The 25,374-nt window shown below is 42.9% G+C and overlaps 1 long non-coding RNA gene across 1 annotated transcript; it reads right to left on the reverse strand.

Annotated features, from left to right (window-relative positions):
• Positions 1-43: 43 nt before the first annotated feature.
• Positions 44-24,942, reverse strand: LOC132342158 (uncharacterized). Its single transcript, XR_009490406.1, has 4 exons — positions 24,149-24,942; positions 1,545-1,610; positions 916-984; positions 44-253 (listed from the first exon to the last, which is right to left on the reverse strand). It is a non-coding gene; the product is annotated as an uncharacterized lncRNA (long non-coding RNA).
• Between the last annotated feature and the right edge of the window lie 432 nt (positions 24,943-25,374).

Genomic DNA, 25,374 nt, shown 5'->3' on the forward strand with positions numbered 1-25,374 from the left:
CAGATTCCAAAGGCATTAAAAATTAAATAGAAGAAAGGCTTAGCGTTTTAATAGTGCTTTACATCCTGGAAAATTTCCAAGCATTCTTACATGCGTGACTTTGTTCATTTATTCAACCTATATGCACACCATATGCTGGGCTCTGTGCTAGGCACCACGAATAAAACGAAGAACAAGAAAGACAAATATGAGGCTTGTGATCCATGGAGGGACGTGACAAGAGACCACTACCAACAGAGAGGAGTCTGATGATCTAGGAAAGAAGTGGAGGAGACATTCAAGAGAGAAGGTTAGAGAAAAAGCCTGAAGGTCACAATGGAGCTTGAATCCCAGTACAGATCTTCTCTGACTTACAATGAGGTTACACCACATCGCCCCCCATTAATCCATCCTAAGTTGAAAATATCATAAGTTGAATATGCATTTAATAGGCTAATGTACTAAACATCATGGGTTAGACTGCTGCTGCTGCTGCTAAGTCGTTTCAGTCGTGTCTGACTCTGTGCGACCCCACAGACGGCAGCCCACCAGGCTCCCCCGTCCCTGGGATTCTCCAGGAAAGAACACTGGAGTGGGTTGCCATTTCCTTCTCCAATGCATGAAAGTGAAAAGTGAAAGTGAAGTCGCTCAGTCGTGTCTGACCCTTAGCGACCCCATGGACTGCAGCCTGCCAGGCTCCTCAGTCTGTGGGATTTTCCAGGCAAGAGTACTGGAGTGGGTTGCCATTGCCTAGTCTACCTTAAATGTGCTCAGAAAACATACATGAGCCTACACTTGGCCAAAATCATCTAGTACGAAGCCTATTTTATGATACAGTTTTGACTATCTTATGCAACTGATTGAACACTGTACTGAAAGTGAAAATTAGAGTGGTTGTCTGAGTCCAGGATAGTTGGAGGCGTATCGGTTGTTTACCTTCATGATTGCGAGGCTCTCTGCCACTGCCCAGCGTCATGAGAGAGGATCGTCAGAAGGTTGCTAGCCCTGGGAGAGATCAAAATTAAAAATCTGAAGGCAATTTTTACTGAATGTTTATTGCTTCTGGACCACCATAAAGTTGAAAAATTAAGTCGAACCATTGTTAAGTCAAGGACCATGACTGAAATATGTTACATAAGGAAGTGACAAAATCAGGTTTGTGGCTCTTAATTCTCCTTCTAGGCAAGTATTTAAAACTTATCCTGGTACTTCCCTGGAGGTCCACGCTTCCAGTGCAGGAGGTGTGTGTTCGATCCCTGGTCGGGGAATTAAGTTCTTACATGCCTCAGGTGCAGTTAAGGGAAAAAAAAAAAAAACCCTTCTCCTCCCCTCAGAAAACCAAATAGAGCACCTCCCATACAATAGGTTAGCTTTAGGTTTGTTTAAACATTTCTTTTCTTGTTATATTTACTTAGCTAGACCATGGCTAACATGGTAAAAAGCAGCTGCTACACCTAAGGAAAATAAAGATTCACCCATCTGTGCTGTCTACTCTGAAGCATAACAGCAAAGGGATCCTTGGGTACAAGATAAATCAGAGTTTGAAGCTTAATTTTATCACTTACCATTTTCAAATTTGTGAAAATTTGAAAAAAAATCTTGTATCTTCCCTATCTTTCTGTTTCCCTTATCTGTAAAATAAAAAGAGTAGTATCAGAATATCTGCAAAATAGCTTTCAACTTGCAAGTTTTGTGGTCTTTGTCCTGGAGACAGTGGGAAACTTCCACCAAGTTCTTAATAAGTATAGTATATGACATCTGCTTAAGATGCCACTCATTTTTACATTACAGTCTCTGTTCTTGGTTCAGTCTGCTCACATGAATTTACCTACCAACACATATCTGTGAGCACTTGACTTTTCCCCCAGATTCCATACTAACTACAAACTATTACTGTGCTCACTGATGGGATTACAGATATAAAAGATTGAGAAGATATAGATGGTGAGCTTCCCTGATGACTCAGATGGTAAAGAATACACCTGCAATGTAGGAGACCCAGGTTTGATCCCTGGGTCTGGAAGATCCCCTGGAGAAGGGAATAGCGACCCACTCCAGTATTCTTGCCTGGAGAATTTGATGGACAGAGGAGCCTTGCAGGATACAGTCCATGGGATCTATTCCTGTGCTCATTGATGTGATTAGAGATATAGAAAACTGAGAAGATATAAAAGAGCTGTTCCATTCTTTCACACCATCAAGCTTCATGATATGAACAGAGCTGGCTGAAAACCAAGTCTTAGAATTAATTAATTGACTTGTTGGTCATTAGGAAGAATACAACTTGTATTATCAAATAGTATCACGTTAGGTTTAACGGCTGTGAGAGTGGGGTTACCTCTGAGCTCAGTCCTGGAATCTCTGAACTTCACAGTCACAGCATGGTTTTGACCCAGTGAACCGCATCCACCGCCACTTGGGCTTGCGTTGGCCTTGAGAAAGAACACCCACTCCTCCTGGGGGCGAGGCTCTCCTGGTAGTTTAGGTGGTGACATGCTGTTTGCTTCTCTTGCTTCTTTCTCCCCCAAACAGACCATGTTGGCCAATTCAATTTGGTCATAAATTCATTTTCCTTAAAAATTTTTTTTTGCAAATGTTGGGGACGGCTAAAGCTGAAAATTGGCACTTGGGCACAGCAGGGGACACATTTGCTGTTTTGAATTTAGGTTTTCATTTTCTCAAGTAACACACTCCCACTCTCTCCTCCCTAGCAGCTTGGAGGATGTTCCCTTGAGTCTGTATTTATTGCAAAAATATAGAGCCACAGGCCAGGTTTTAATTCTATTAACTTTTCTGTGCAATGGATGTTCAGAAGAGAAATGCTGATTAAATTTATACATAAAGGCTAGAAATTTGGAGACAAAATATTTTATAAGTTAGAAATGCTTCTCTAGTGTCCCTTCTCTAGGGCTTTAACTATTAATTTAGATCCAAAGCCCACTTTGTTTCTTCCACTCGCCTGTGTGGTTTGTTTGTGAACAGTTTGCTTATGGAAGCTGAATGGCTTGGTTTTAAATAGGAGTGTGATATTATTACTGCTCATGGCAACCTCCAGCCTAATTGAATAATTCGCCTGATACAATTTCTCTAACTGAATTGTGTCAGTTATCGACAATATTAAGGACTCAACGTCACCTGTTGTTCCAGTGCTCTGCTCACTCCCTCTGAACAGGAGGCTGAAGTTTACAGAGGGATCACTTGGTAAACAAGCATTTAAAGAAACACATGCTGAGACCAATGGGGACTGGTACAAGCTTGGATAATGTAATATAATGTCACCCATAGCTCTGGGTGTACAAACTGCAGATTTATGCAAGTAATTAATAGTGTCTTGCCAAGAGAGTAGGCTTTTCAGAAGGAATCTTTCTTTGTGTCTTTTGATATTTAAAGAGCTGTAATTACAATGGCAGAGCTTTGAATTCTTTTTTTTTTTTTCGTCCTCTTATACACATTAATTTATGGACCAATCCAGTATTACAGACAAGCTAATGAAAGAACCACATACTCCCTTTATAATTTTTTTTTACAGTTTCACTTGCGAGGATGAATGTAAAGTAGTTAATGCTATAAATAAGTATAATGATGTATCTCTTCTCTCAATTGCCAGTTGTTGATACTGTAGCCTCACACAATGGAAGAAAAGAATTGAATTTAAATCTCTATCCATCTCATTTTCTTCTTCTCTCTTGTGCACCAGTTAAGAAATTCAACTGTTTCTGCCATTATGAGGTGTTTAAAAAAATACACTGAAACTGGATTTTCCCCACTCCTTTTTAATTTTAGGGTTATGGAAGACTCGGGAGAAAAATTACGTAACTTCTGCAGTCAGCTTAGGCTTTAGGCTTTGCCAGTTTCAAGGTTTAGCATCTTGGTTTCTCAATAATAAGTTCTACTCCTCTAACTTTACTCATTTATAAATGACAAATAGAAAGTGTATACATTTAAGGTGTACAAGGTGATGGCTTGATATACATGCACAGTTTGAAATGACTGCCACCAGCAAATTAATTAACACACACACATCACCTCGTGTAGCTACCTTTTTTTTTTTTTTTTGGTGTGTCTGTAGTAAGAATACTTAAGATCTATTATCTTAGTAAATCGCAAGTATATAATTCTGTGTTATTAACTACAATCACATTCCTGCACATTAGACGCTTAGAACCTATTCATCTTCCAGCTGAAGGCTTGTACCCTTTGACCAAGCCTCCCCAGTTCCCCAAACTCCAGCCCCAGGTCACCACCACTTTACTCTCTCATTTTCAGAATGCCATACCATGTGGGGTACACTGACCACAAACCTTCAAATGTTCACAAAAATCATCCAGCTTATGGGAGTACCTTGGCCAGAAAACATGACTGTATTCTCTGAAATTTTTGAATTTCCCTTTAAAAGTTTGAAATGATGTTTGCTTTTCCTTCAAACAAGTCATTTTAATATGTGACTTAACTAAAGGCATAAAGCTTGCTAGGACATTTTACCTAAAATAGCCTTTGGGCACAAGGCTAAGGCCAGGACTTGTGGAATTCAAATATCCGGGGACCAAAATATGAGCCAGGATCATATTATATTTACAAAAGCACTAAAGCCAAGATGCTTCAAATCCTTTCTCCTTGCATCAAGTCACACAAACTTTCCAAAGGATATCATCATTGTGCCACACTCAGTTCTTGGGACTTAGTGACATGTCTCATAAAACCAGTGTCAAATACCAATGTCAGGATGCTAATCTTCTCAATCCGTTTAAAGTATGTGTTTCCGCCATGAACTTAGAAAGGTCCTCTGCATCACCTACCCTGGGGGCTCAGACAGTAAAGAATCTGCCTGGAGTGCAGGAGACCTGGGTTTGATCCCTAGATCGGGAAGATTCCCCTGGAGAAGAAAATGGCAACCCACTCCAGTATTCTTGCGTAGAGAATTCCATCGACAGAGGAGCGTGGCGGGCTACTGTCCATGGGGTTGCAAAGAGTCACACACAACTGAGCAACTTTCACTTCACTTAATTTCTGTATCATCTAACCCAAATTTCTTTTATTTCATGAATAATAAAACTGAGACCCTGAAGAAGGAAGTGGTGTACTAGGGTCCAGCAGAGAGTTGATAGCACAGCTGGGACTTAGGTCCGTGTGAATGAGGACAGTATGTCTTCCACAGACTACATCTAATTATTTGTTTTTATGACATCCATCAATTCAATGGGGTTGGAGCAGGTAAACAGTCACTCTGTTGCTTCTTCTGTTTGTTGACCCTTTTAGACTGTAATTTCCTTAAGGACAAAGTCCTTGCATGTTTAATTCGCTCCATATGTTACCCAAGAGGAATTTATAATAAGAATGAGGGTTAGAATGGGTACTGCACTCCAGCAACAACATGCCTAACTTTTTAAAGCCAACTTTGGTTACCATAATTTATTTTTAAACATTTTGTGCTGGGGTATAGCTGATTAACAATGTTGTGACAGTTTCTCGTGAACAGAGAATGGGTAACCTCATTTTAACACAGCAAATGTGGTGAATCATCTGGTTCAGTTTAACCATCCCGGAAGGGAGTCATTACATTTGAACAGTATTAATGACCATGAGAAGTCTTCTTGAGAAAACTAAAATCCACATGGTAGGCACAGTTAATAAATCTTTAAGCCTAATTTTGTAGGTAACAAATTATAAGTCACATATAGTGGAGAGACCAGAGCATGAGCTTTGTGTTGGTTCTGAGACCACATATTTGATTTTCTTCTGAGAAGTTGTTTATTGATCTGTCACTCTATTTCAAACTTGTGTTAATTGCCTTTAGAAAGTTCCTCCCTTATATTCTAACTTTTGTACTAACTGCAAAGAATCGCCAGATTTTCTTTGCTTGTTTAAGGTTTATATGCTAAGGACTGGGTGATTAGTAACTATATGGCTGTGGTAATGCTGTGCTGTGCTTAGTTACTCAGTCGTGTCTGACTCTGTGCTGTAACCCACCAGGCTCCTCTGTCCATGGGGATTCTCCAGGCAAGAATACTGCAGTGGGTTGCCATGCCCTCCTCCAGGGGATCTTCCCAACCCAGGGATCAAATTGAGGTCTCCCACATTGCAGGTGGATTCTTTACTGTCTGAGCCACTAGGGAAGCCCCTGCCATAGTATTATTTCTTATTTTTTTTAAAGATTATTTATGATGTGGACCATTTTTAAAGTCTTTATAGAATTTGTTACAATATTGTTTCTGTTTCACATTTTGTTTTCTTTATCCCCAAGGAATGGGGGATCTTAACCCCCTGACCAGTGATTAAATCCATACCCCCTGTGTTGGAAGTCAAAATCTTAACCACTGGACTGCCAGGGAAGTTCCCACATTGCTATTTCTAATTTGTATCTACATATAGATCAACACAGGGAGGAGGAAGACAGCCTGAAATCTAGTCCTTTCCCTTTATGGGAATACAAAAGTGTATGCTGTTGAAGAAAAAAAATATCCATGACACTTGTTAAAGGCAATACGGAAGACTTTACTCAGGGTGTACCTACGGAATGTATGGATGTCACGTATGGATGTGAGAGTTGGACTATAAAGAAAGCTGAGCGTCAAAGAATTGATGCTTTTGAACTGTGGTGTTGAAGAAGACTCTTGAGAGTCCCTTGGACTGCAAGGAGATCCAACCAGTGAATCCTAAAGGAAATAAATCCTGAATATTCATTGGAAGGACTGATGCTGAAGCTGAAGCTCCAATACTTTGGCCACCTGATGCAAAGAGCTGACTCATTGGAAAAGACCCTGATACTGAGAAAGATTGAAGCCAAGAGGAGAAGGGGGCGACAGAGGATGAGACTGTTGAATCGCATCACTGACTCAATGAATATGAGTTTGAGCAAACTGTGGGAGATACTGAAGGGCAGGGAAGCCTGGCATACTGCAGTTCATGGGGTTGCAAACAGCTGGACATGACTGAGCAACTGAACAACAAGAGTGTTCTCTGCCAAGAAAGAAAACCATACTTTACCTAGAGAATTCACCCACTGCCCTAAACAGAGAATGCAACTGCTGCAAAAAGTTAAGACCTGGAAGGCCATACGTAGGATTGAGACTTCGCCTCGCTGTGTCTGTGTATCTTAGCTATTTGCATTCTTGCAACTGTTAGGAAAGCTTGGTCCTGGGTAAGATCTCTTTTGAGTGACTTAACCATGTGATGCTTTGGGTCAGCTCATCTATGATACAGGGAAATAAGCTTTGCTTTCCTTCAATGTTCTTTCTCAGTGATGCTTACTCGTAGTTTTTTCCCCCCTATTCTTTTCCTGAGGATCATTTATCTCTATATCCTGTGGTGGAGAAGACTAGGCTATGCAAATTTCATCTTTTTTTTTTTTAGGGGTAGAAGAGATCAACTTCCAGATTGAACATTACCTGAAACATTCCCTTCAGCCCTGAAGAAAATATCAGTTATTTGAGATTTCCAGTTTTGTATTCTCCAAAAATTTCTCCTGTTACTGTAGCCCCCAGATTTTTGTGACGTGAAAGTCGTTCAGTCGTGTCCGACTCTTTGCGACCCCATGGACTATATGGTCCCTGGAATTCTCCAGGCCCACTGGAGTGGGTTGCTGTTCCTTCTCCAGATGATCTTCCTAACCCAGGGATCCAATCAGGTCTCCTGCCCTGCAGGTGGATTCTTTACCAGCTGAGCCACAAGGGAAGCCCCACTTTTTAGTGTCTTACAATTTTATGACCACTGTATTTGTGAGCTATGGGTGGATGGCAAGTAGTGTCAGCAGTCCGAGTTCCCTTTGGTAAAACGGACACTGTTTATGTTGTTCTGGAAAGAACAGCGCTTTTTCTAGTCATGGGCTGAGCACTAGACTGAAAGTTGGATAATGGTCCCATTCTGCTTCTAATTACCTTTTCTGCATTGGAATATGAAATTTGTTTTCTTGTCTTTACTCTTAAAAATGGAATTAACTATTCTCCTTTGGTGGTAAAAGCTCTCAAAATATCTGTGTTTGTGCCTGTTGTGTGCATGCATGTGTGTGTGAGAGAGAGACAGACAGTAAAATCCTGCTGTCCTTGGTTCCGTAAAGCAGGTGGTCAATGTAATATGAAAATACTGTGTCAGCTGATTTTTAGATAATAGCACAGCATTCTTTATGAGGTTTTTAAGCTCAGATATTCAAAATACACTCAATAAAATAAGAATAATTCTATTAAACTGATTGGCAGACAGATTTCTGAAACATAGTCTGTAAGTAAACCAAATCCATATTAGCCTTCACGACTGTCATTTATTTATTTAATTATTTGTTTAGCTGCACCAAGCATCTTGAGCGATTCCAGTTCCCTGGCCAACCAGGGATCAAACCTGTGCCCCTCTCCCCACTTTGCAGCGGAAGCTTGGAGTTCCAACCACTGGACCACCAGGGAAGTTCACGACTCTCCTTTATTAAATAAAACCTTTAAAGCAAATGATCCTATATTTCCATATATTTTTGTTGAACAAGAAATAAACTTTTTAAAGGTAAAAAAGGCTTGTAATTGATATGTAAAATTCTGTCCAAGGTCAATACAGTCAATGGGGTTGCAAAGAGTTGGACATGACTGAGCAAACACACACAACTCTCAATCGAGGGATCAGGAAAGACTCTCTCTGTGAAATCTGAGCAGAGCAGGTGAGAGAGTGCATCTTAGGAACAGCTGGTGAAAGGCTCCTGTAACAGGAGCATGTCTTGAATGTTTGAGACTCAGCCAAGTGGCCAGTGTAGATAAGAGCAGAGAAGTAAAGCTGAGTGTGTGTGTGTGTGTTTGCTCCAAGTGAGTGAGTTGGCCAGTCACTGGAGGGTTAAGCAGAGGTGTGATATAACCTGACTTAAGCAGATTTGAAGTATTCTCTCTTGGAGCAGGACAGGAACAACTTGAAACACAGATGAAGCAGACTAGTTAATATTGAAAGAATAGTTTTGGCTGCAGTGTTGAGGCCAGGTAGAAGCAGAGAGACCAGGTTTGAAGCTATTGCAATAATCCAGGCAGAGTTGATGGTGGGCTTGGCCTGAGATGGGAGTGATGGATATGCTGAGGTGGGGTTGAATTCTATTTTACTAAGAAGGTAAGCAGAATTTACCTACAGATTGGAGATGGAATATTAGAGAGAGAAAGAAGTTAGAGAAACTTCCAAGGCCAAGGTATGTGGGAAGATGGAACTGCCCATAATTGAGATGAGGATGATTCTAGAAGAACGAAGTTTTTTGAAAAAAAATTTTTTTAAGATTTTTTAAAAATGTGGACCATTTTTAAAGTCTTTAATGAATTTGTTACAGTATTGTTTCTGTTTTATGTTTCAGTTTTTTTGGCCACGAGACACGTGGGATTTCAGCTCCCCAACCAGGGATCGAATCCACACCTCCTGGATTGGAAGGTGAAGTCTTAACCACTGGACTACCAGGGAAGTCCCAGGAAGGATGTTCTGAGGCTCGATCCTGTGTCTGTTAGATTTGAGATGTCTATTAGATAGTTGAATGGAGAGACCAAGTTAGTAGTTAGATATAAGAGTCTGAAGTTTTGGGTAGTGTTCTGGGTTGGAAATACAAACTTGGGACCCCAGTGAATAGATGGCATTCTAAAGCCATGAACTTGGATGGGATGAAGGTGGGAACAAGTGGAAAAAAGAAGAAGCCCAGGAAAGAGTCCTGAGGAGTTTCAGTGTGAAGAAATTGATTAGATGAGGCAGGGCTAGTGATAGGCATGAGAAGGCGCACCCTGTGGACAGACGGAACCAAGTCAGGATGCTATCAGAGGGCAAGTGAACACTGTTTCGGAAGAAGAGCGATGTGAACTGTGTGCAAACTGTTGATGTTTGAAATACGATCTCTTGATTCTATCTTGAACATTTAGAGATTGTTCCATATTTGCCATTTAATATATTTCAAAGGTGAAAATTGCTATAATGAAAATATTATCTGAAATCAAGCATTTTTTTTTTCTTCTAAGGAGTGGGTAGGAAGTAAGATATCCTTTATTCTTTGGGAAAATATAAGTGAACTCACATTAGCTTGTACCTTTCACATGGTGGCCTATATAGTTTAGCTTAGTACAATTTGGGGCAAACACTACTTATGTAATAATACTGACTTATTTAATTTGGGCTACAATGCAGTGTTTAAAGTTAAATAACTGACCACGAATAACTGACCATTTCATATCCTTTGAAATTTGACCAAAACACAAGTGATTTCCCTCTCTTCACTAGATATAGAAGATGCTTGCTATTTATGCACATTCAATCATGTACTTCTGGTTCTCTCTGGCTGTTTTTTTGGTACCTTGTTGTACGTTTGGAAAATGAGTTATTCATTTGCAAGTGTGTGAAATCCATGAAGCAAATGGAATATTGTATGAGATGATCTCTAAAGCCTCATCCAGTTCAAAGATTCTGAGAAGAATGCTTATACCAGTGGTCTGTGTTAAGTCAAGTTGGATGGGGGTTGGGAGTTAGCAACCCTTCAAATAAGCTGGATTAACCCTGCTGCCATTTCTCTTAGGGAAAAGGCAGCTCAGCTTTTGAGAGCATATAGGTCATCAGTAAAAGTTAGATTATAAAAGTCTTCAAGTCACAATCATTCTATGGAGTAATAGAATTGAATGTGATTTAGGCTTAAGAGTCAGGGAAATGAATTTCTAGTTAAGAGCCATGGAAATCAGCACAATTTTGTATAGTTTAAATAGACTGCTATTCTCGGTTCAATATAGGCATTCACTCAGTTCAGTTTCCTTGAGTTCAGAGGTAATAAAAAAAGATACACATTTTTCTTCAAATTCAATCAGTTTTGAAAGGGCCTATAATTTTTAAAGCTATTTTTTTTGTTTAAATTGCATACCTACTAATTTTTCACTGCCAATTTCAAAGAAAGATGCTACAATCTGGAACCTTCCATGTCTGACAGAGGAAGTGTGGAGATGAAACAACGCCAGAGAGGTCTTCCCACTTGTCATTTCTTTTCTAATGTTTCAAAGGGACTTTCAAACTGGGCAGAACCTCTGAGGACTTTACATCCAAAGTTTCCTCCCCAACAATGCCTTCTTTATCACTAGTATATTGTACACCGCAACTTTGGGGAATGTTCGAGAAGGAATTTCCTTCATAGTGGAAACCAGTGTCAGATTAAGTTTATCAAAATTGCCCAAGAATAAAAGCTGATTTTATGGTTAAAATGGTGTAAAGTAAATGTGAAGTAGTCACTGTTGGGGGCTTCCCTGGTGGCTCAGTGGTAAAGAATCTGCCTGCCAATGAAGCATGATGTGGGTTTGATCCCAGGGTTGCAAAGACCCCTGGGAGGAGGAAATGGCACCCTGCTCCAGTATTCTTGCCTGGAAAATTCTTGCATGGACAGAGGAGCTTGGTGGGCTACAGTCCGTAGGGTCGCAGAGTCAGACATGACTGAGCACCACGCGCACACACACGCACAGGGTAGGGTAGGTGAGGGAAACTGGTAAAGCGTGTGTGTGTGAGAGGTAAGGGAGTGAGGGAGATGGGACAGTGTAAAGGGACAGCCACTCCCCAGCTCCAGTTCCTAGAAGACTGACCAGTCCAGGATTGTCAGGGAGGAAGTAAATCCAAAAGGGCATTGGTGGGTCAAAGGAAGAAAGCAAAAAGTGGCCTGAGCGGGTTTCTCCTATCATTCAAGTCCGAGTCTTTCTGCCCCACACACTCAATAACTATTTAAGAAAGGAATGAATGAATCCAATTTCACTAGAGGTAAGCAGATAGAAAGAGGGAGGCTAGAGGTATAGAATGTAAGCTTTACATCGAATGCTAGACCTTTGGTTTCTCTTATTTGCATAGTAAATGCAGGCTGCAGACGGCTTCCTGTTATTACAGCTGCTGAATCAACTTACACTGGCTGCAGAATTCTATTGCCCTTGTTGCAGAAAATGACCTTGAAAAACTGAAGAACTCTTTGGGTTTGTTTCAGAAGACAATCACAAAAGCAGAATTAGGTCAAAGGATGGGTTATATATTTTAAGGTCTTTTAGGTAATTCCAAGGGCAACTAGAAATCCTTTTTGAAGTCTGAATTTAGATTTAAAAGCTCGATAGAACCCTTATCCTCACTCTCATGCTGTCGTTTTATTATTTAAGCATTACCAGCTTCCTTTCTATTTTTGATTAGGTTGCTTAATATTTTGTGGTTTCTCTTCTTTTCTCTCCTGCTTTCCACACTTCTATCTTTAATAAAGAAAGATGAAAGGAAGAGTGCCTTTTCTACCCATTAAAATGATTTTACCTTTGCATCAGCATGTTTCTCACTTTTCATAACTTGTGAAAACGTCACTATTATCACAGACATGCACAGCAGCATGTTGGAAGGTCTGTCTGAGATTACAGAATCCCTCTGCACATTTAGGAGATCCTGGAAGACCAGTGAAGTGTGCTGCATGAAGCAGTGAGAGCCTGTGAGGAAAGGTTAAATGGATTGGGATTATTCATCCTGTATAATAAGGGAATTTGCTAAAAATAATATTAATTCGTTTCAGACAATGTGATCGGTTAAAAAGAGAAACTATAACATCTTAGAAAAAATTTCCTTCTCTGTACAACTTAAAGAGACATATCTGTCAGCCGAGCTGAGGGGAGGTTCTCTTGGTACTGTATGATTTTAGGGCTGTATCAGGGTCTCCTAGAAGAGACACCACACAGAAACTTGAGCAAGGAAATCTTAATGTAAAGAACTGACTCTTGGAAATAGTGGGGAAGGAGAGGGTGGAATGATATGAGAGGACAGCATTGAAATATTGTGTGTGCTTAATCATGCAGTTGTGTCCAACTCTGTGGGACCCCATGGACTATAGGCTGCCAGGCTCCAACTGTGGAATTCTCCAGGCAAGAATACTGGAGTGGGTTGCCATGCCCTCTTCCAGGGGATCTTTCCGACCCAGGGATCCAACCTTCATCTCTCAAGTCTCCTGCATTGGCAGGCAGGTTCTTTACCACTAGCACCACCGGGGGAAGCCCAACATACACATTACCATATGTACAATATATAACCAGTAGAAGTCTGATGTACGATACAGTGAACCCAAAGCTGGTGCTCTGTGACAGCCTAAAGGGTGGGAAGGGGAGGAACGTGGGAGGGGGTTTAAGAGGGAGGGGACATAACCTCAGACATGCAGATGACACCACCCTTATGGCAGAAAGTGAAGAGGAACTAAAAAGCCTCTTGATGAAAGTGAAAGTGGAGAGTGAAAAAGTTGGCTTAAAGCTCAACATTCAGAAAACGAAGATCATGGCATCTTGTCCCATCACTTCATGGGAAATAGATGGGGAAACAGTGGAAACAGTGTCAGACTCTATTTTTCTGGGCTCCAAAATCACTGCCGATGGTGACTGCAGCCATGAAATTAAAAGATGCTTACTCCTTGGAAGGAAAGTTATGACCAACCTAGATAGCATATTCAAAAGCAGAGACATTACTTTGCCAACAAAGGTCCATCTAGTCAAGGCTATGGTTTTTCCTGTGGTCATGTATGGATGTGAGAGTTGGACTGTGAAGAAAGCTGAGCGCCGAAGAATTGATGTTTTTGAACTGTGGTGTTGGAGAAGACTCTTGAGAGTCCCTTGGACTGCAAGGAGATCCAACCAGTCCATTCTGAAGGAGATCAGCCCTGGGATTTCTTTGGAAGGAATGATGCTAAAGCTGAAACTCCAGTACTTTGGCCACCTCATGCGAAGGGTTGACTCATTGGAAAAGACTCTGATGCTGGGAGGGATTGGGGGCAGGAGGAGAAGGGGACGACAGAGGATGAGATGGCTGGATGGCATCACTGACTTGATGGATGTGAGTCTGAGTGAACTCCGGGAGTTGGTGATGGACAGGGAGGCCTGGCGTGCTTCGATTCATGGGGTCGCAAAGAGTCGGACATGACTGAGTGACTGATCTGATCTGATCTGAAGGCCAGTTCATGTTGACGTATGGTAAAAACTGTCACAACATTGTAAAGTAATTACCCTCTAATTAAAAATAAATAAATAAAATAAAAAAGAGAATTATTACTTATAATAGTGAATTGGAGTCACAAAAGATTGGCCAGTGAGAAGTACAGAGAATGTCAAAGAATGCAGGAATAGCAGTTCTAAGGAGCCCCTACTTCTGGGGCTGAGCTTGGATACCCAAGGAAAAGGATCTTGCCCTGGCCTCCAGCTTGATGGAGATCCAGTCTCTGATGCAGAAGGCATGGCTATAGTTCAGTGGTTGGCAGAGAAGTCACAGAGGTGTTGCTCTGGTATGAGTGGCTGGAAATCCACCCTCTGGAACTTACTGGATGGCAGGGAATCTGTGGATGGGGAGGTACCTCATTGGTGGCAGTCTACAGCAGCAAGTTACACAACCTGCCATGTGAGTGGCTGGCTGCTGGGTAATGTTGCTCACTGCATGAGCTGCATCCTGAAGATGCTGTGGGTGTCTCAGGAGCTGAGTACCCCAGAGAAGCCACCTAAAGGTGGCATCCTCAGGAGCTTTCTGAGAAAGCACACCTTAATAGGCAAGAAAGCCCCTCCCTCCTGGAACACGTCTCTAGCTTCCTCTACCTGTAAAGTTTAATATCATGACACTTGGCGGAGAACACCTAAGGGATCTGTTACGATTGTTGTTGAGCAGGCAATGAAGGGTAATTTTGCCTATGAGGGAGGCAATAAATTGATAAATATGGCACAGGGATATTTTGGGATAATGGAAGTTAATTTGTAAGGCGGGCCAGGGGAAGAATTCTGGCTTATGTGCTGTGTGACATCTCTGGATGCAGTGAGGAGGCTGGGCTATATAACAGACCTCATTCAGCTCCTAACAATCTATTTCTGGTTTGTTACTTGTTCCCTACTGTACTTATCTTGCCTTTGAAGTCGTATAGGCAAGGTAAGCTTATATGACTTACCTTGGTTGGGTGAGATACTCCTTTTAATTTGAGGGGGGAGGGTGTTGAAAAGTCTGTTTATTATTGCTACTGTTAACGATTTCTTACTGTATGTTAACATTTTGTTGTTGTTTAATTGCTAAATTGTGTCTGACTTTTAGTTTAATCACATAAAAAGGTTAACATAGATTTTGTGATTAAAGTACTTCTGAATCTTTTCTTGGTACTTAATGTATAATAAAGGAAGCCTTGCTCTTTGCTCTGTGTAGGTGGGATTTTGGTTATTTGGTGGGGACCATTCCAACTTCTGGAATTTGGGTACTTACATTTAAAAATATTGTTTACATAGTAAGACACAGCTGGGGAATGAAACATTTCTTTTCCCCCAAAACTAGTCTGTGTCAAAAACTTTGTAAGTGAAAGAGTCATAAGCATGGTAAAGTCATTCAATAATTTTTACAAACACTTTTTGGTGTAAGTCCCAGAAATTGAGAATAAGGTTGATTGGGCAAAGAATCCTACTGAAAGTCAGATGGTTTTTAATTCTTTGCTTGCTACAGAATTAAAGGGGACTCTCAGTGGCTTTTTAGTTGATGGATCATTAAAAAAAAAAAAGACTTCCGATGATATATCACTTCATGATATTTTTGGAGGGGTTTGTAGAATTCAGTGACACCAGTAACAAAACTCCTGTTAATATTTGCTTATTTATGTGGACAAAGTATTTCAACACTTGCATTTTTGAAAATGAAAAGCAGAGATATAATTTCTGTGGAACATCTCATCCTATTGGTGTGTAATATTCATCCACAGGCACATGAACTCATTGAAAAAATAAAATGGCCTCACAGATCTCACTAGATGTGTTTTTTTTTTTTTTTTTTGGATGAGAAGTTACTTTGATAGGCAGCATTCTTGAAATGTTCCCCCAAGGTTCCTAATGCCTAGTTAGTCAGAAAACACGAATCTTGGCATTGCTCTGAACAGACTTTGCAGAATTAAATCTTGGATTATCTGGTGGACCCAAAGTAAACATGTACATTCATGCTCAGTCGCTCTAGTTGGCTCTAACTTGGCGACCCCATGACTGTAGCCTCTGTCCATGGGATTCTCCAGGCAAGAATACTGGAGTGGGTTGCCATTTCCTTCTCCAGGGGATCTTCCCGACCCAGGGATCGAATCTGTGTCTCCTGCATTTCCTGTATTGCAGGAGGATTCTTTACCACGGGACATGGGGGAATCCCAACGTAAACACATAAACCCTTAAAAGCAGCGGAAGCAGGGAGAAGCCTCAGCCAGAGAGATGTGGCAGAAGAAAAGGAGGCAGAAGGGACATGGAGGGTGAGACAGGCACACTGCCCAGTTGCCGGTTCTGAGATGTAGATGGCTCCCTGCATGGACCGAGAGAAGACTCTGGGATCTAAGAATGGTTCCTGGCTGACAGCTAGCAGGGAAATCGGATTTCAGCTCTACTGCCTAGACTTGACTTCTATCCATGCTGAGGGGGCCAGGCACTGCACTCAGGGATGAGGGGACGGAAATACATGGAATCAGGCTGTTTCTATACGAACACAAGAAGATGACTGTCTACTTGGGGTTTGATCTTTCATCCTACAGGACTCAGCTGTCTGCTGTCTGTGCTCGAAGTGCTTTACATTTGTTGATAAAATTCTTCATTTTCTGCCCTACTTCTTCTTCTTTTTAAAAAGTTTTTTGGTTTGGCTGTGTTGGGTCTTAGCTGCGGCATGCGGGATATTTCACTGTAGGCGCTAGTTATGGCAGGCAGGCTCAGTAGCCCCTCACTCGGCTTGTGGGATTGCAGTTCCTTGACCAGGGATCAAACCACGTTCCTTGCATTGCAAGATGGGTTCTTAACCACTGGACCACCAGGGAAGTCCCTCTTTGAAAGCCTGGTTTTCCTTCTGACTGTCTGATCTCTGTTGATGGTCGGTCCGTCTGTGTAGTCACCTTCCTGGACCCATAGCCTCCTTGCTTCTCCTCTCCAGCCCCCTCAGGCCACAGTCAGAGTCCGTCAAGTCTGCTCCCGTCGGCTGGGAACTGTGGCCCATCCTGCTGTTTGTCTGCAAGCCCAGCTGCAATGCAAATGTTCACTCTGGACTGTGTCCTGGTCTCCTCTGATTCAACCCTTGTAGCTCGATGCAACTTAAAAAAATGCAACCTTGCCTAGGTTTCTCTTCCACTTGAAACCCTTTCTTCAGGGCATCCCAATCTTTCCTGTCTCCTCTTCTTCAGGCACGCTGCTCAAACACATCCTGTTCCATGACTCCCCAAGTGGTAGCCTCTGTAAGAATGGCCTCTCTCCATACTCCCTCTTGTCCACCTGGCCACTCATCTTAGCTCACTGCACACACGGTGGAAAAGTCCACACTCTCCACAGTCTTACCTGGCCCTCTTCCAGCACACTGCACCAAGGGTTACCCAAGGCACTTTCCATCCACAGACTTTGTTTAAATTCTACAACAAGCCGAGAGATTATTATTACTTCTTAGTTTTCAAATTAGAAAGCTAAACTCAGAGACAGTAAATAACCTGCCTCACCTGGGAAGAGGCTGGCTTACCTGGTGGCTCACATGCTAAAGAATCTGCCTACCAGTGCAGGAGACCTGGGTTCGATCCCTGGGTCAGGAAGATCCCCTGGAGAAGGGAGTAGCAACCCACCTCAGTATCTTGCCTGGAGAATTCCATGGACAGAGAAGCCTGGCGGGCTATGGTTCAGGGGGGTCACAAAGAGTTGGACACCACTGAGCAACTTACTCTTTCACTTCTTTCAGCAGGGAAGAGGGCTGGCCAGGATTCTGAGCTTCAGGGCTATGCTCCAGGGTGTATTCATTTTGGAGTTAATGAGCCATCAGTTCACCCACAGTCCTGTTCCGCAGTTGTGATCCAGGAGGAGGGGGAAGTTACTCAACCTCGCCACAGTGTCTCTCCTGTAAACCAGGGGTCTCCAATCTCCAGGATCTAATGCCTGATGATCTGAGGTGAAAGTGTTAAGTCGCTCAGTCGGGTCCGACTCTATGATCCCTACGGACTGAAGACCGCCAGGCTCCTCTGTCCATGGGATTCTCCAGGCAAGAATACTGGAATGGGCTGCCATTCCCTTCTCCAGGGGATTTTCCTGACCCGGGGATCGAACCCAGGTCTCCTACATTGCAGGCAGATTCTTTATGGTCTGAGCCAGCACGGAAGCCCAAGATGAGGTAAGGTGTTTGTTAATGGGTAGTGTGAGCACCCTGCCAATAAATGTTCCTATTCCTTTTCTTTTTTTTTTGAAATGACACTTTGCAAACAATTTCCTGACCCTGCATGATGACCTTTTGGGCATCCCAAGGGGTAGATTCCCGGGGAGTGCGCTCAGACCTCCTCTTTCTGTTCAGTTGAAAGCTATGGAAAATCATAAGGACTGTGGGGCTTGAACAATCGGCAGAAAGATACTTGCACATGAGCTTTTTTATTAGATAGTTGCGAAAACCAAGCTATTTACAGATGTTGTCGCTTTTGTGTCTTTAACTGCTGGTTAGATTTCAAAAGCATCAACTTTGTTCTGTGGTTCACAATGGCTGTGAAAAGATGTTAAGACTTCTGGAAATTCGTTGATGGTGAGCAGAATCTTTGCCTATGCTTTTGATTTCTAAATCATAGCTAATTTCTTTGGCAAACCCATCATTTCTAATTTAATGAATAGTATTTCAGTAATTGAACTAGCTTTTTGAAAGCAACAATGGCAGCCAAGGAGATCGTAACAGAGGGCAGGAATAAGATAAATGGAGAAAGAGACACATTACTCCTTTTTGCTCGTCTGGTTGTTATTATTGTTAATAATAATAATAAAACTCAAGAAATTGATATAACTGTCTTTTTTATCATTGTTTAAAATATCCTTGGGAATGTCACAGAAAATAGCAGTTGTGGCAGTGCACCCTAAATTATAGTACAGTGAGAAAAATTGGCAGTGGTGGGTTCTGCCTGACAATTGCTGCCTGATATTTTGAAAGCAAAATAGTCACTTAAACATTTTTAGGCCATTTCATGAAAAAAAAAGAGAATCACAATTTCAGGTGAGTTTCACCCCTGATTATGATTTATTTGCAAGGAGGGAGGGATGGTTTGGTGTGGCAGGCAGACAGGTGGCCCAAGGACCTCCGCCTTCTGTGTTCCTGTCCTGCATGATCCTCTCCTCCTGAGTGTGGGCTGGATTTCAGGGGCTCGCTCCTAACAGATAGGATGTGGCAGGAATAACGGGATGCCATTTCTGAGGCTGGTTGGTAAAGGGTGGTGACTTCCATTCTCGGTGCTCTTTCTTGCTCTCTCTCTACCCCCTCATCTGGGAGGTGGCCAGACGCCATGGGCATCTCCATGCTGGGTGCCTGCACTCAGTCATGTCTGACTCTTTGTGACCCCAGCAACTGTAGCCCACCAGGCTCCTCTGTCCATGGGATTTTCCCAGACAAGAATACTGGGGTGGGTCACTGTTTCCTTCTCCAGGGGATCTTCCTAACCCAGGGATTGAACCTGTATCCTCTGCATTGGCAGGCGAATTATTGTTTTTCCTTTCAACTGAAGGATTATTGCTTTACAGTATTGTGTTGGTTTCTGCGCATTTCAGCATGAATCAGCCTGGCAGACGGATGCCTTACCACTGTGCTACTTGCAGAGTCCAGTGGAAGGCCCCAGAGGAGAAGAGCCTGAGTCTTGTCAATATCCCTACGAATGAACCTGAAAGTGGCTCTCCTTCCTCACGTCCCCCCGCCCCAACCCCATCAGCTTTCAGATGAGAACACAGCCAAGGCTGGTAGCTTGACTGTCCCCTCACGAGAGGCTTTAAGCCCGAGGCACTCAGCCATGTGACACTCAGACTTCTGACTGCAAGATAATAAAAGCAGATAATAAATGCAAGATAATAAACTGCAAGATAATAAACGTTTGTTGATTTAAACTGTGGAACTGTGGGGTTATTTGGTATGAGGCACTAGGTAACTAATACAGATGGGGAGTACGATGGGAATGACGAGTTCTGGAGTGGGTAGGTCTCTGAAAACTGGGGGCCACAATGACAGGATCCCTAGGCTCTGTTTTGGGGGGGTTCTGAGAGCACACATCTGGCATTATCCAAGCTCTTGGGCCCAAGACTTTTCATTTCTGGATACTGAGGCTAACCCTCTGTCTTCAAGCAATGAAAATGGAAACTAGCCAACTAAAGCAAAGGGAGATTTATTGGAAAGCTCTCAGGAGGCTGTAGAATCAACAGAAGACTTTGAGGCCAGGTTTGGGGACAGGCAGGGACACAGAGTCCCAGGATTTAGGAAAAAGTACGGCAACATTCTCCTAGCTGCAAGTTGGGTCAGCACATGGCCACTACAATATATGGCCCATGATGTCATTAATACTTTCTATCCTTGTGTTATTCAAGATTCAAAACCCTGAGAGAGACCATTCAATTGGCCATTCTTAGCTGTGTGCCCAACTCCTGGTTGCTTTGACGCTGGGAAATGAGGAGTGGGGCCCTTTGAAGTTCTTTCTTAAAAAATATATATTTATGTATCTTTGGCTGTGCTGGGTCTTCGTTGCTGTGCAGGTTTTTCTCTAGTTGTGGAGAGTGGGCGCTAGTCTCTAGGTGTAGTGTGTCAGCTTCTCATTGCGGTGGCTTCTCTTATTGCAGAGACTCCTAAATCAGGGATTGAATCCAGGCACGAGAGCAACTCATCCTGAACCTCTCTCAACACTAAGTGGGCAGAGGTGTGGGTGGGGGAAGGGCTGGCCTCTGTATTTTCAGTAAGCTTCCCTGGAGACTGTGCCATGCAGACTAGTTTAGGATTCCCTGGTTTAGCTATTTGCTCACTAAACTCCCCTATGGCTTAATAATTCCATGATCCAGAGAGTTCTTTTGCATTAAAAAGGTGTCCATGGATGGGGAAAGGATAAAGGATGTGAAAATTAGTGTTGTGTGCATTGACTAAACATTGATAACTGTGAAACTCCCTGTCAGGGTATAGGTCCAATGTAGCAATTCTGATTTGCCCATACCTGGGGGCTCAGACAGTAAAGAATCCACCTGCAGTGAGGGAGACCTGGGTTTGGTCCCTGGGTTGGGAAGATCCCCTGGAGGCGGGCATAGCAACCCACTCCAGTATTCTTGCCTGGAGAATCCCCATGGACAGAGGAGCCTGGTGGGCTACGGTCCATGAGATTGCAAAGAGTCAGACAGGACTGAACAACTAAGCACAGCACACAATGATGCTGTCATCAAAATTACAGGACTCTTTTAATTCACAAAATGGTCTGTACCTCGTGAGCAGTGCAATGCCATTAGCTGTAGAGGACATCTGCCATTAGGCCACCAGGTACAAGCAGGTGCGTCATCATTCTGCTGGTACTTGATTTCTTTTCAGGACCCTACCTTTCCCCCAGTGGCTGTAGCTTCAGGTCACAGACTAGACTGCCTCAGTGAGTCTTGTTTAATCAAGATAGGAGTTTATTTCTATCTTATAACATTTAAATTATTTCTTGTACAACACAGAAATTACAAGACATAGAAGATATTTCTTATATAACATACATAAAAGTTATTTCTCACTTATAAAGTTTGAGATGGTGGTCCAGACCTGAGTGAGGGCCCAGTGGTTTTGAACACACAAGCTCCTTCCACTTTTAGACTTTGCTGTTCCCAAGATGGGCTTCCCAGGTGGCTCAGAAATAAAGAATTCTCCTGCCATGCAGGAGATAGAGACATGAGTTCGGTCTCTGGGTTGGGAAGATCCCCTGAAGGAGGAAATGGCAAACCACTCCAATATTCTTGTCTGAAAAATCCAAAGCACAGAGGAGCCTGGTGGGCTACAGTCCATGGGGTCATAAAAGAATCGGACACAACTGAGCGACTGAGCATCCCACGGGTATGGCCCTTGTACATGAGGTCAGAGATGACTGTTCACGATCTTTACATTCAGCTATAAAAAGAAGAACTGAGAAAAAGGCAGTGTGACTACCTTCCTTTCCTTTTATGGGTGCGGCCCAGAAGTTGCACAAACCATTTTTGCTCATATGATCTCACTAACTAGAATTAGGATACATGCTTTTGTATGAGGGAGGCTGGGAAAAATGCAGTCTTTAGGCCAGCTATAACTTTCATTACTAAAAAAAGAAGAGGGAATCAGACAATGGGGAAACAGTTATAGTCTCTGCCACAAAAGGAAAATTCCTGGTGCTTGCCCTCCATTAAGAAATTCAGGGCTTCCCTGATGGCTCAGTGGTAAAGAATCCACTTGTCATTGCAGGAGATGTGGGTCTGATCCCTGATCCTAGAGTGGGTTGCCATGCCCTCCTCGAAGGGACCTTCCCAACCCAGGTGTTGAACCCAGGTGTCTTAGGTCTCCTGAATTGGCAGGTGGGCTTTTTATCACTAGCGCCACCTATAAGCCAATATAAAATAAAATGAAAAGTTATTCTTTAAAAAACAAAAGTGACGTGTTTTGACCTCTTCTTGAGGTCTTTTTTCTCCACTGAGCTTCAACAAGTCCTTGTAGGTGCACTTGCTGTTTCCACCCTCTGAGCCATCCCCATGCACAGGGGACCCTGCATGCATGCCACCTTGGGAGGGTGTTCTTCTAACATCTGAGCCCATATTAGATTTCTCAAGTTACACTGGAGTATGGGAATGGGTACTAGGGTGCTAGATGTGCTGTTGCTACTGCTGCTGCTAAGTCACTTCGGTCGACTCTGTGCGACCCCATAGACGGCAGCCCACCAGGCTCCCCCGTCCCTGGGATTCTCCAGGCAAGAACACTGGAGTGGGTTGCCATTTCCTTCTCCAATGCATGAAAGTGAAAAGTGAAGGACAAGTTGCTCAGTCGTGTCTGACCCTCAGCGACCCCATGGACTGCAGCCTACCAGGCTCCTCCATCCATGGGCTTTTCCAGGCAAGAGTACTGGAGTGGGGTGCCATTGCCTTCTCTGAGATGTGCTATTGGGAGGATCTGAAGATAAATGTCACTGATTTCTTGACTCTGATCTGCTTTGTCACCATAGTAAAAGCAGGTAGACAAGGAGAAAATGATGGATGTTAGAGGCAACCTGAGGACTTAAACTAAGGCAGCCCCAGGAACATAATTAAATATCTGTGGTAGGCAGAGACAGATTTCTAATTAAATAAACCGAAGTTAATTCAAACTTGATTTAAAACAAAGTATTTGTTCTCCTTTCTATCAAGTCAGATACAATTCTAAGTGTTTGTGCATTTTAGGCTTCAAGTGTGCATTTAATTTACCTTTCTTCATTGGAGCTAGAAGCTCACGGCTACAGCTGAGACTGGATGTAATCATGTAACCTATTAGGTGTTTTAAAGAGGAAATGGGTTATTGTAAACACTGCCTAGGTTTTTAAGTCCACTCTCACTGGGTACTTTTGGGGGAATATATATTATACATAATTTATATAATACACATATTATAACATGTTGAATTATAAATATATACATAAATATAAGTATATATATATATATACTAATATATCATACTATATATTATCTTGTGTGTGTATGTATGTGTGTATATATATATATATATCTGGGCTTCCTTGGTGGCTCAGTGGTAAAGAGCCTACCTGCCAAGGCAGGGTTCTATCCCTGGGTTGGGAAGATCTCCTGGAGAAGGAAATGGCAACCCACCCCAGTATTCTTTCCTGGGAAATCCCATGGACAGAGGAGACTGGTGTGCTACAGTCCATGGGGTCACAAAAGAGTTGGACATGACTTAGGGACTAAACAACAACAACATATATAATTATGTATACATAGTATAGTTATATATACATAATATATAATATATATACATAATATAAGTTCACAAAGTTAGGTGAGGAATAAATGTAAAATCATTTTTTTTATAGCTAAAACTAGACTTTAATTTTGTGTGCTAATCTGTTGGGATTTATTAAAACCTAATTTTAATCTATTTAGATCTCTCCTTTTCCCTCTGGTTCCCTCACATTTCTGGGGGATTTAAATGATGCCACAGAACTGAACAGGGGGAGACAACTGGTCTCTGTCATCTATCCACACTTCCCTCTGATGGCCTCTGTTAGCCTCTAGTCCCGGCAGATGGTCCGTGAAGGTCACTGCTAAGCCATCCTCTGTTCCTGTCCCATAGGCCTCTTCAGGTCCAGACTGTTGTTGCTGTTCCTTCAGCATCACAGCACGATTGAGGGCACACAACCATCAACTTCCATTACGGTCCGGGCCTAGGCCCCCCAGACCCCACAGAATCACAGGGGATCCAAGCACCTCCCTACCTGGAACACGTGCAGCAAAAGCGATGTGCAGTCATGGGTGTGGCGGTTACTCCTCTCTGCCTTCTCCAGCGCTGCTAAGGTCTTCATTTCTCCCCTGAGAGATGTGCTGGGAGAACAGGTGGTGACTCGTGAGTGAGGCCCGAATGTCGTCCCAGAACTGAGGGTGATCAAGTCAGCCTCAGATGGCACTTCCTCTGCCCTGGATTCGAGTCACTTTCATTTTCAGGAATACGAAGTCCAAAGTCGTGGACTCCCTGGGAATGCCGGCGTGGGGACACTCCTGCGACCTCTGACCTCTCCTGGTGGGGAGGCCTGGCACTTCCACGCATGCTCAGTCTTCCTGAGCATCTCGCGAGCTCGGCCCAGGTGGACTGCACATGAGAACTGTCTCCATTTCTGTTGTCCCGCCAAGAGCGAGGCAGCTCCACGGATGGAGGGGTGCGGACCCGGAACTGGACGACTCTCCTGGTTTCAGGGTGCGGGGCCGGGCGGCTGCGCCCCTTTTCCCATGTCCATCTTTTACAACAGAAAGCACCCCATGTCGTGGTCCCGGGACCCTCACTCCTCCTCCGCGAGGTGGCCCGTGTCCGGGTGTCCCAGGTCCGGTGAGTCTAGGGGAGCAACTCTGCTCCCCGAACTTCTGCCCTAGAGCCCTTCTGGACCCATGATATTTACGTTTATTTCCTCGCAAGATTTTTACTCCTTGCTACAAGTTATAGACTTTTAAGTGAGTCTGAGCTTCAAAACTTTAATGATACGCAGTTGTTAAAGAATACAAACGGGGAAATTGACCAACTGTGAGGCTGAAAGAAAAGGATAGGCAACAGAATTACGTACAGTATACTTAAAAGATATACTTTTGAGTGCTTCTAAGGGCCAGGCACTGTGCTGGATCTGAAATTTGTAGATCAATAAAACACAGCCCCTGCCCTTAAGAAGAAGTGCCAGTGGCCAAAATAGTAACACATTTATTTCTAGAAGACAAAGGTGTAAGTGATTTTTATTTTCTTTAGGCTTTTCTTTGTGAAGTGTGTTCACAATCTTGAAGTACATTTTACGTTTACCTTTAGATTCATCCAGTTGAGTTATTTTGCCATAAAGGATACTTTAGAGATCCTTTATGTTTTTCAGAAACTAGTGGCTGTCGCCAGTGTAGGACAGTGGTTCTCATAATAGGTGTGGAGACACCCTATGTCTCCTTATGTAGACACCTTATGTAGACAGTA

This window comes from Bos taurus, chromosome 14 (genome assembly GCF_002263795.3).
Source record: "Bos taurus isolate L1 Dominette 01449 registration number 42190680 breed Hereford chromosome 14, ARS-UCD2.0, whole genome shotgun sequence".
NCBI lineage: Eukaryota > Metazoa > Chordata > Mammalia > Artiodactyla > Bovidae > Bos > Bos taurus.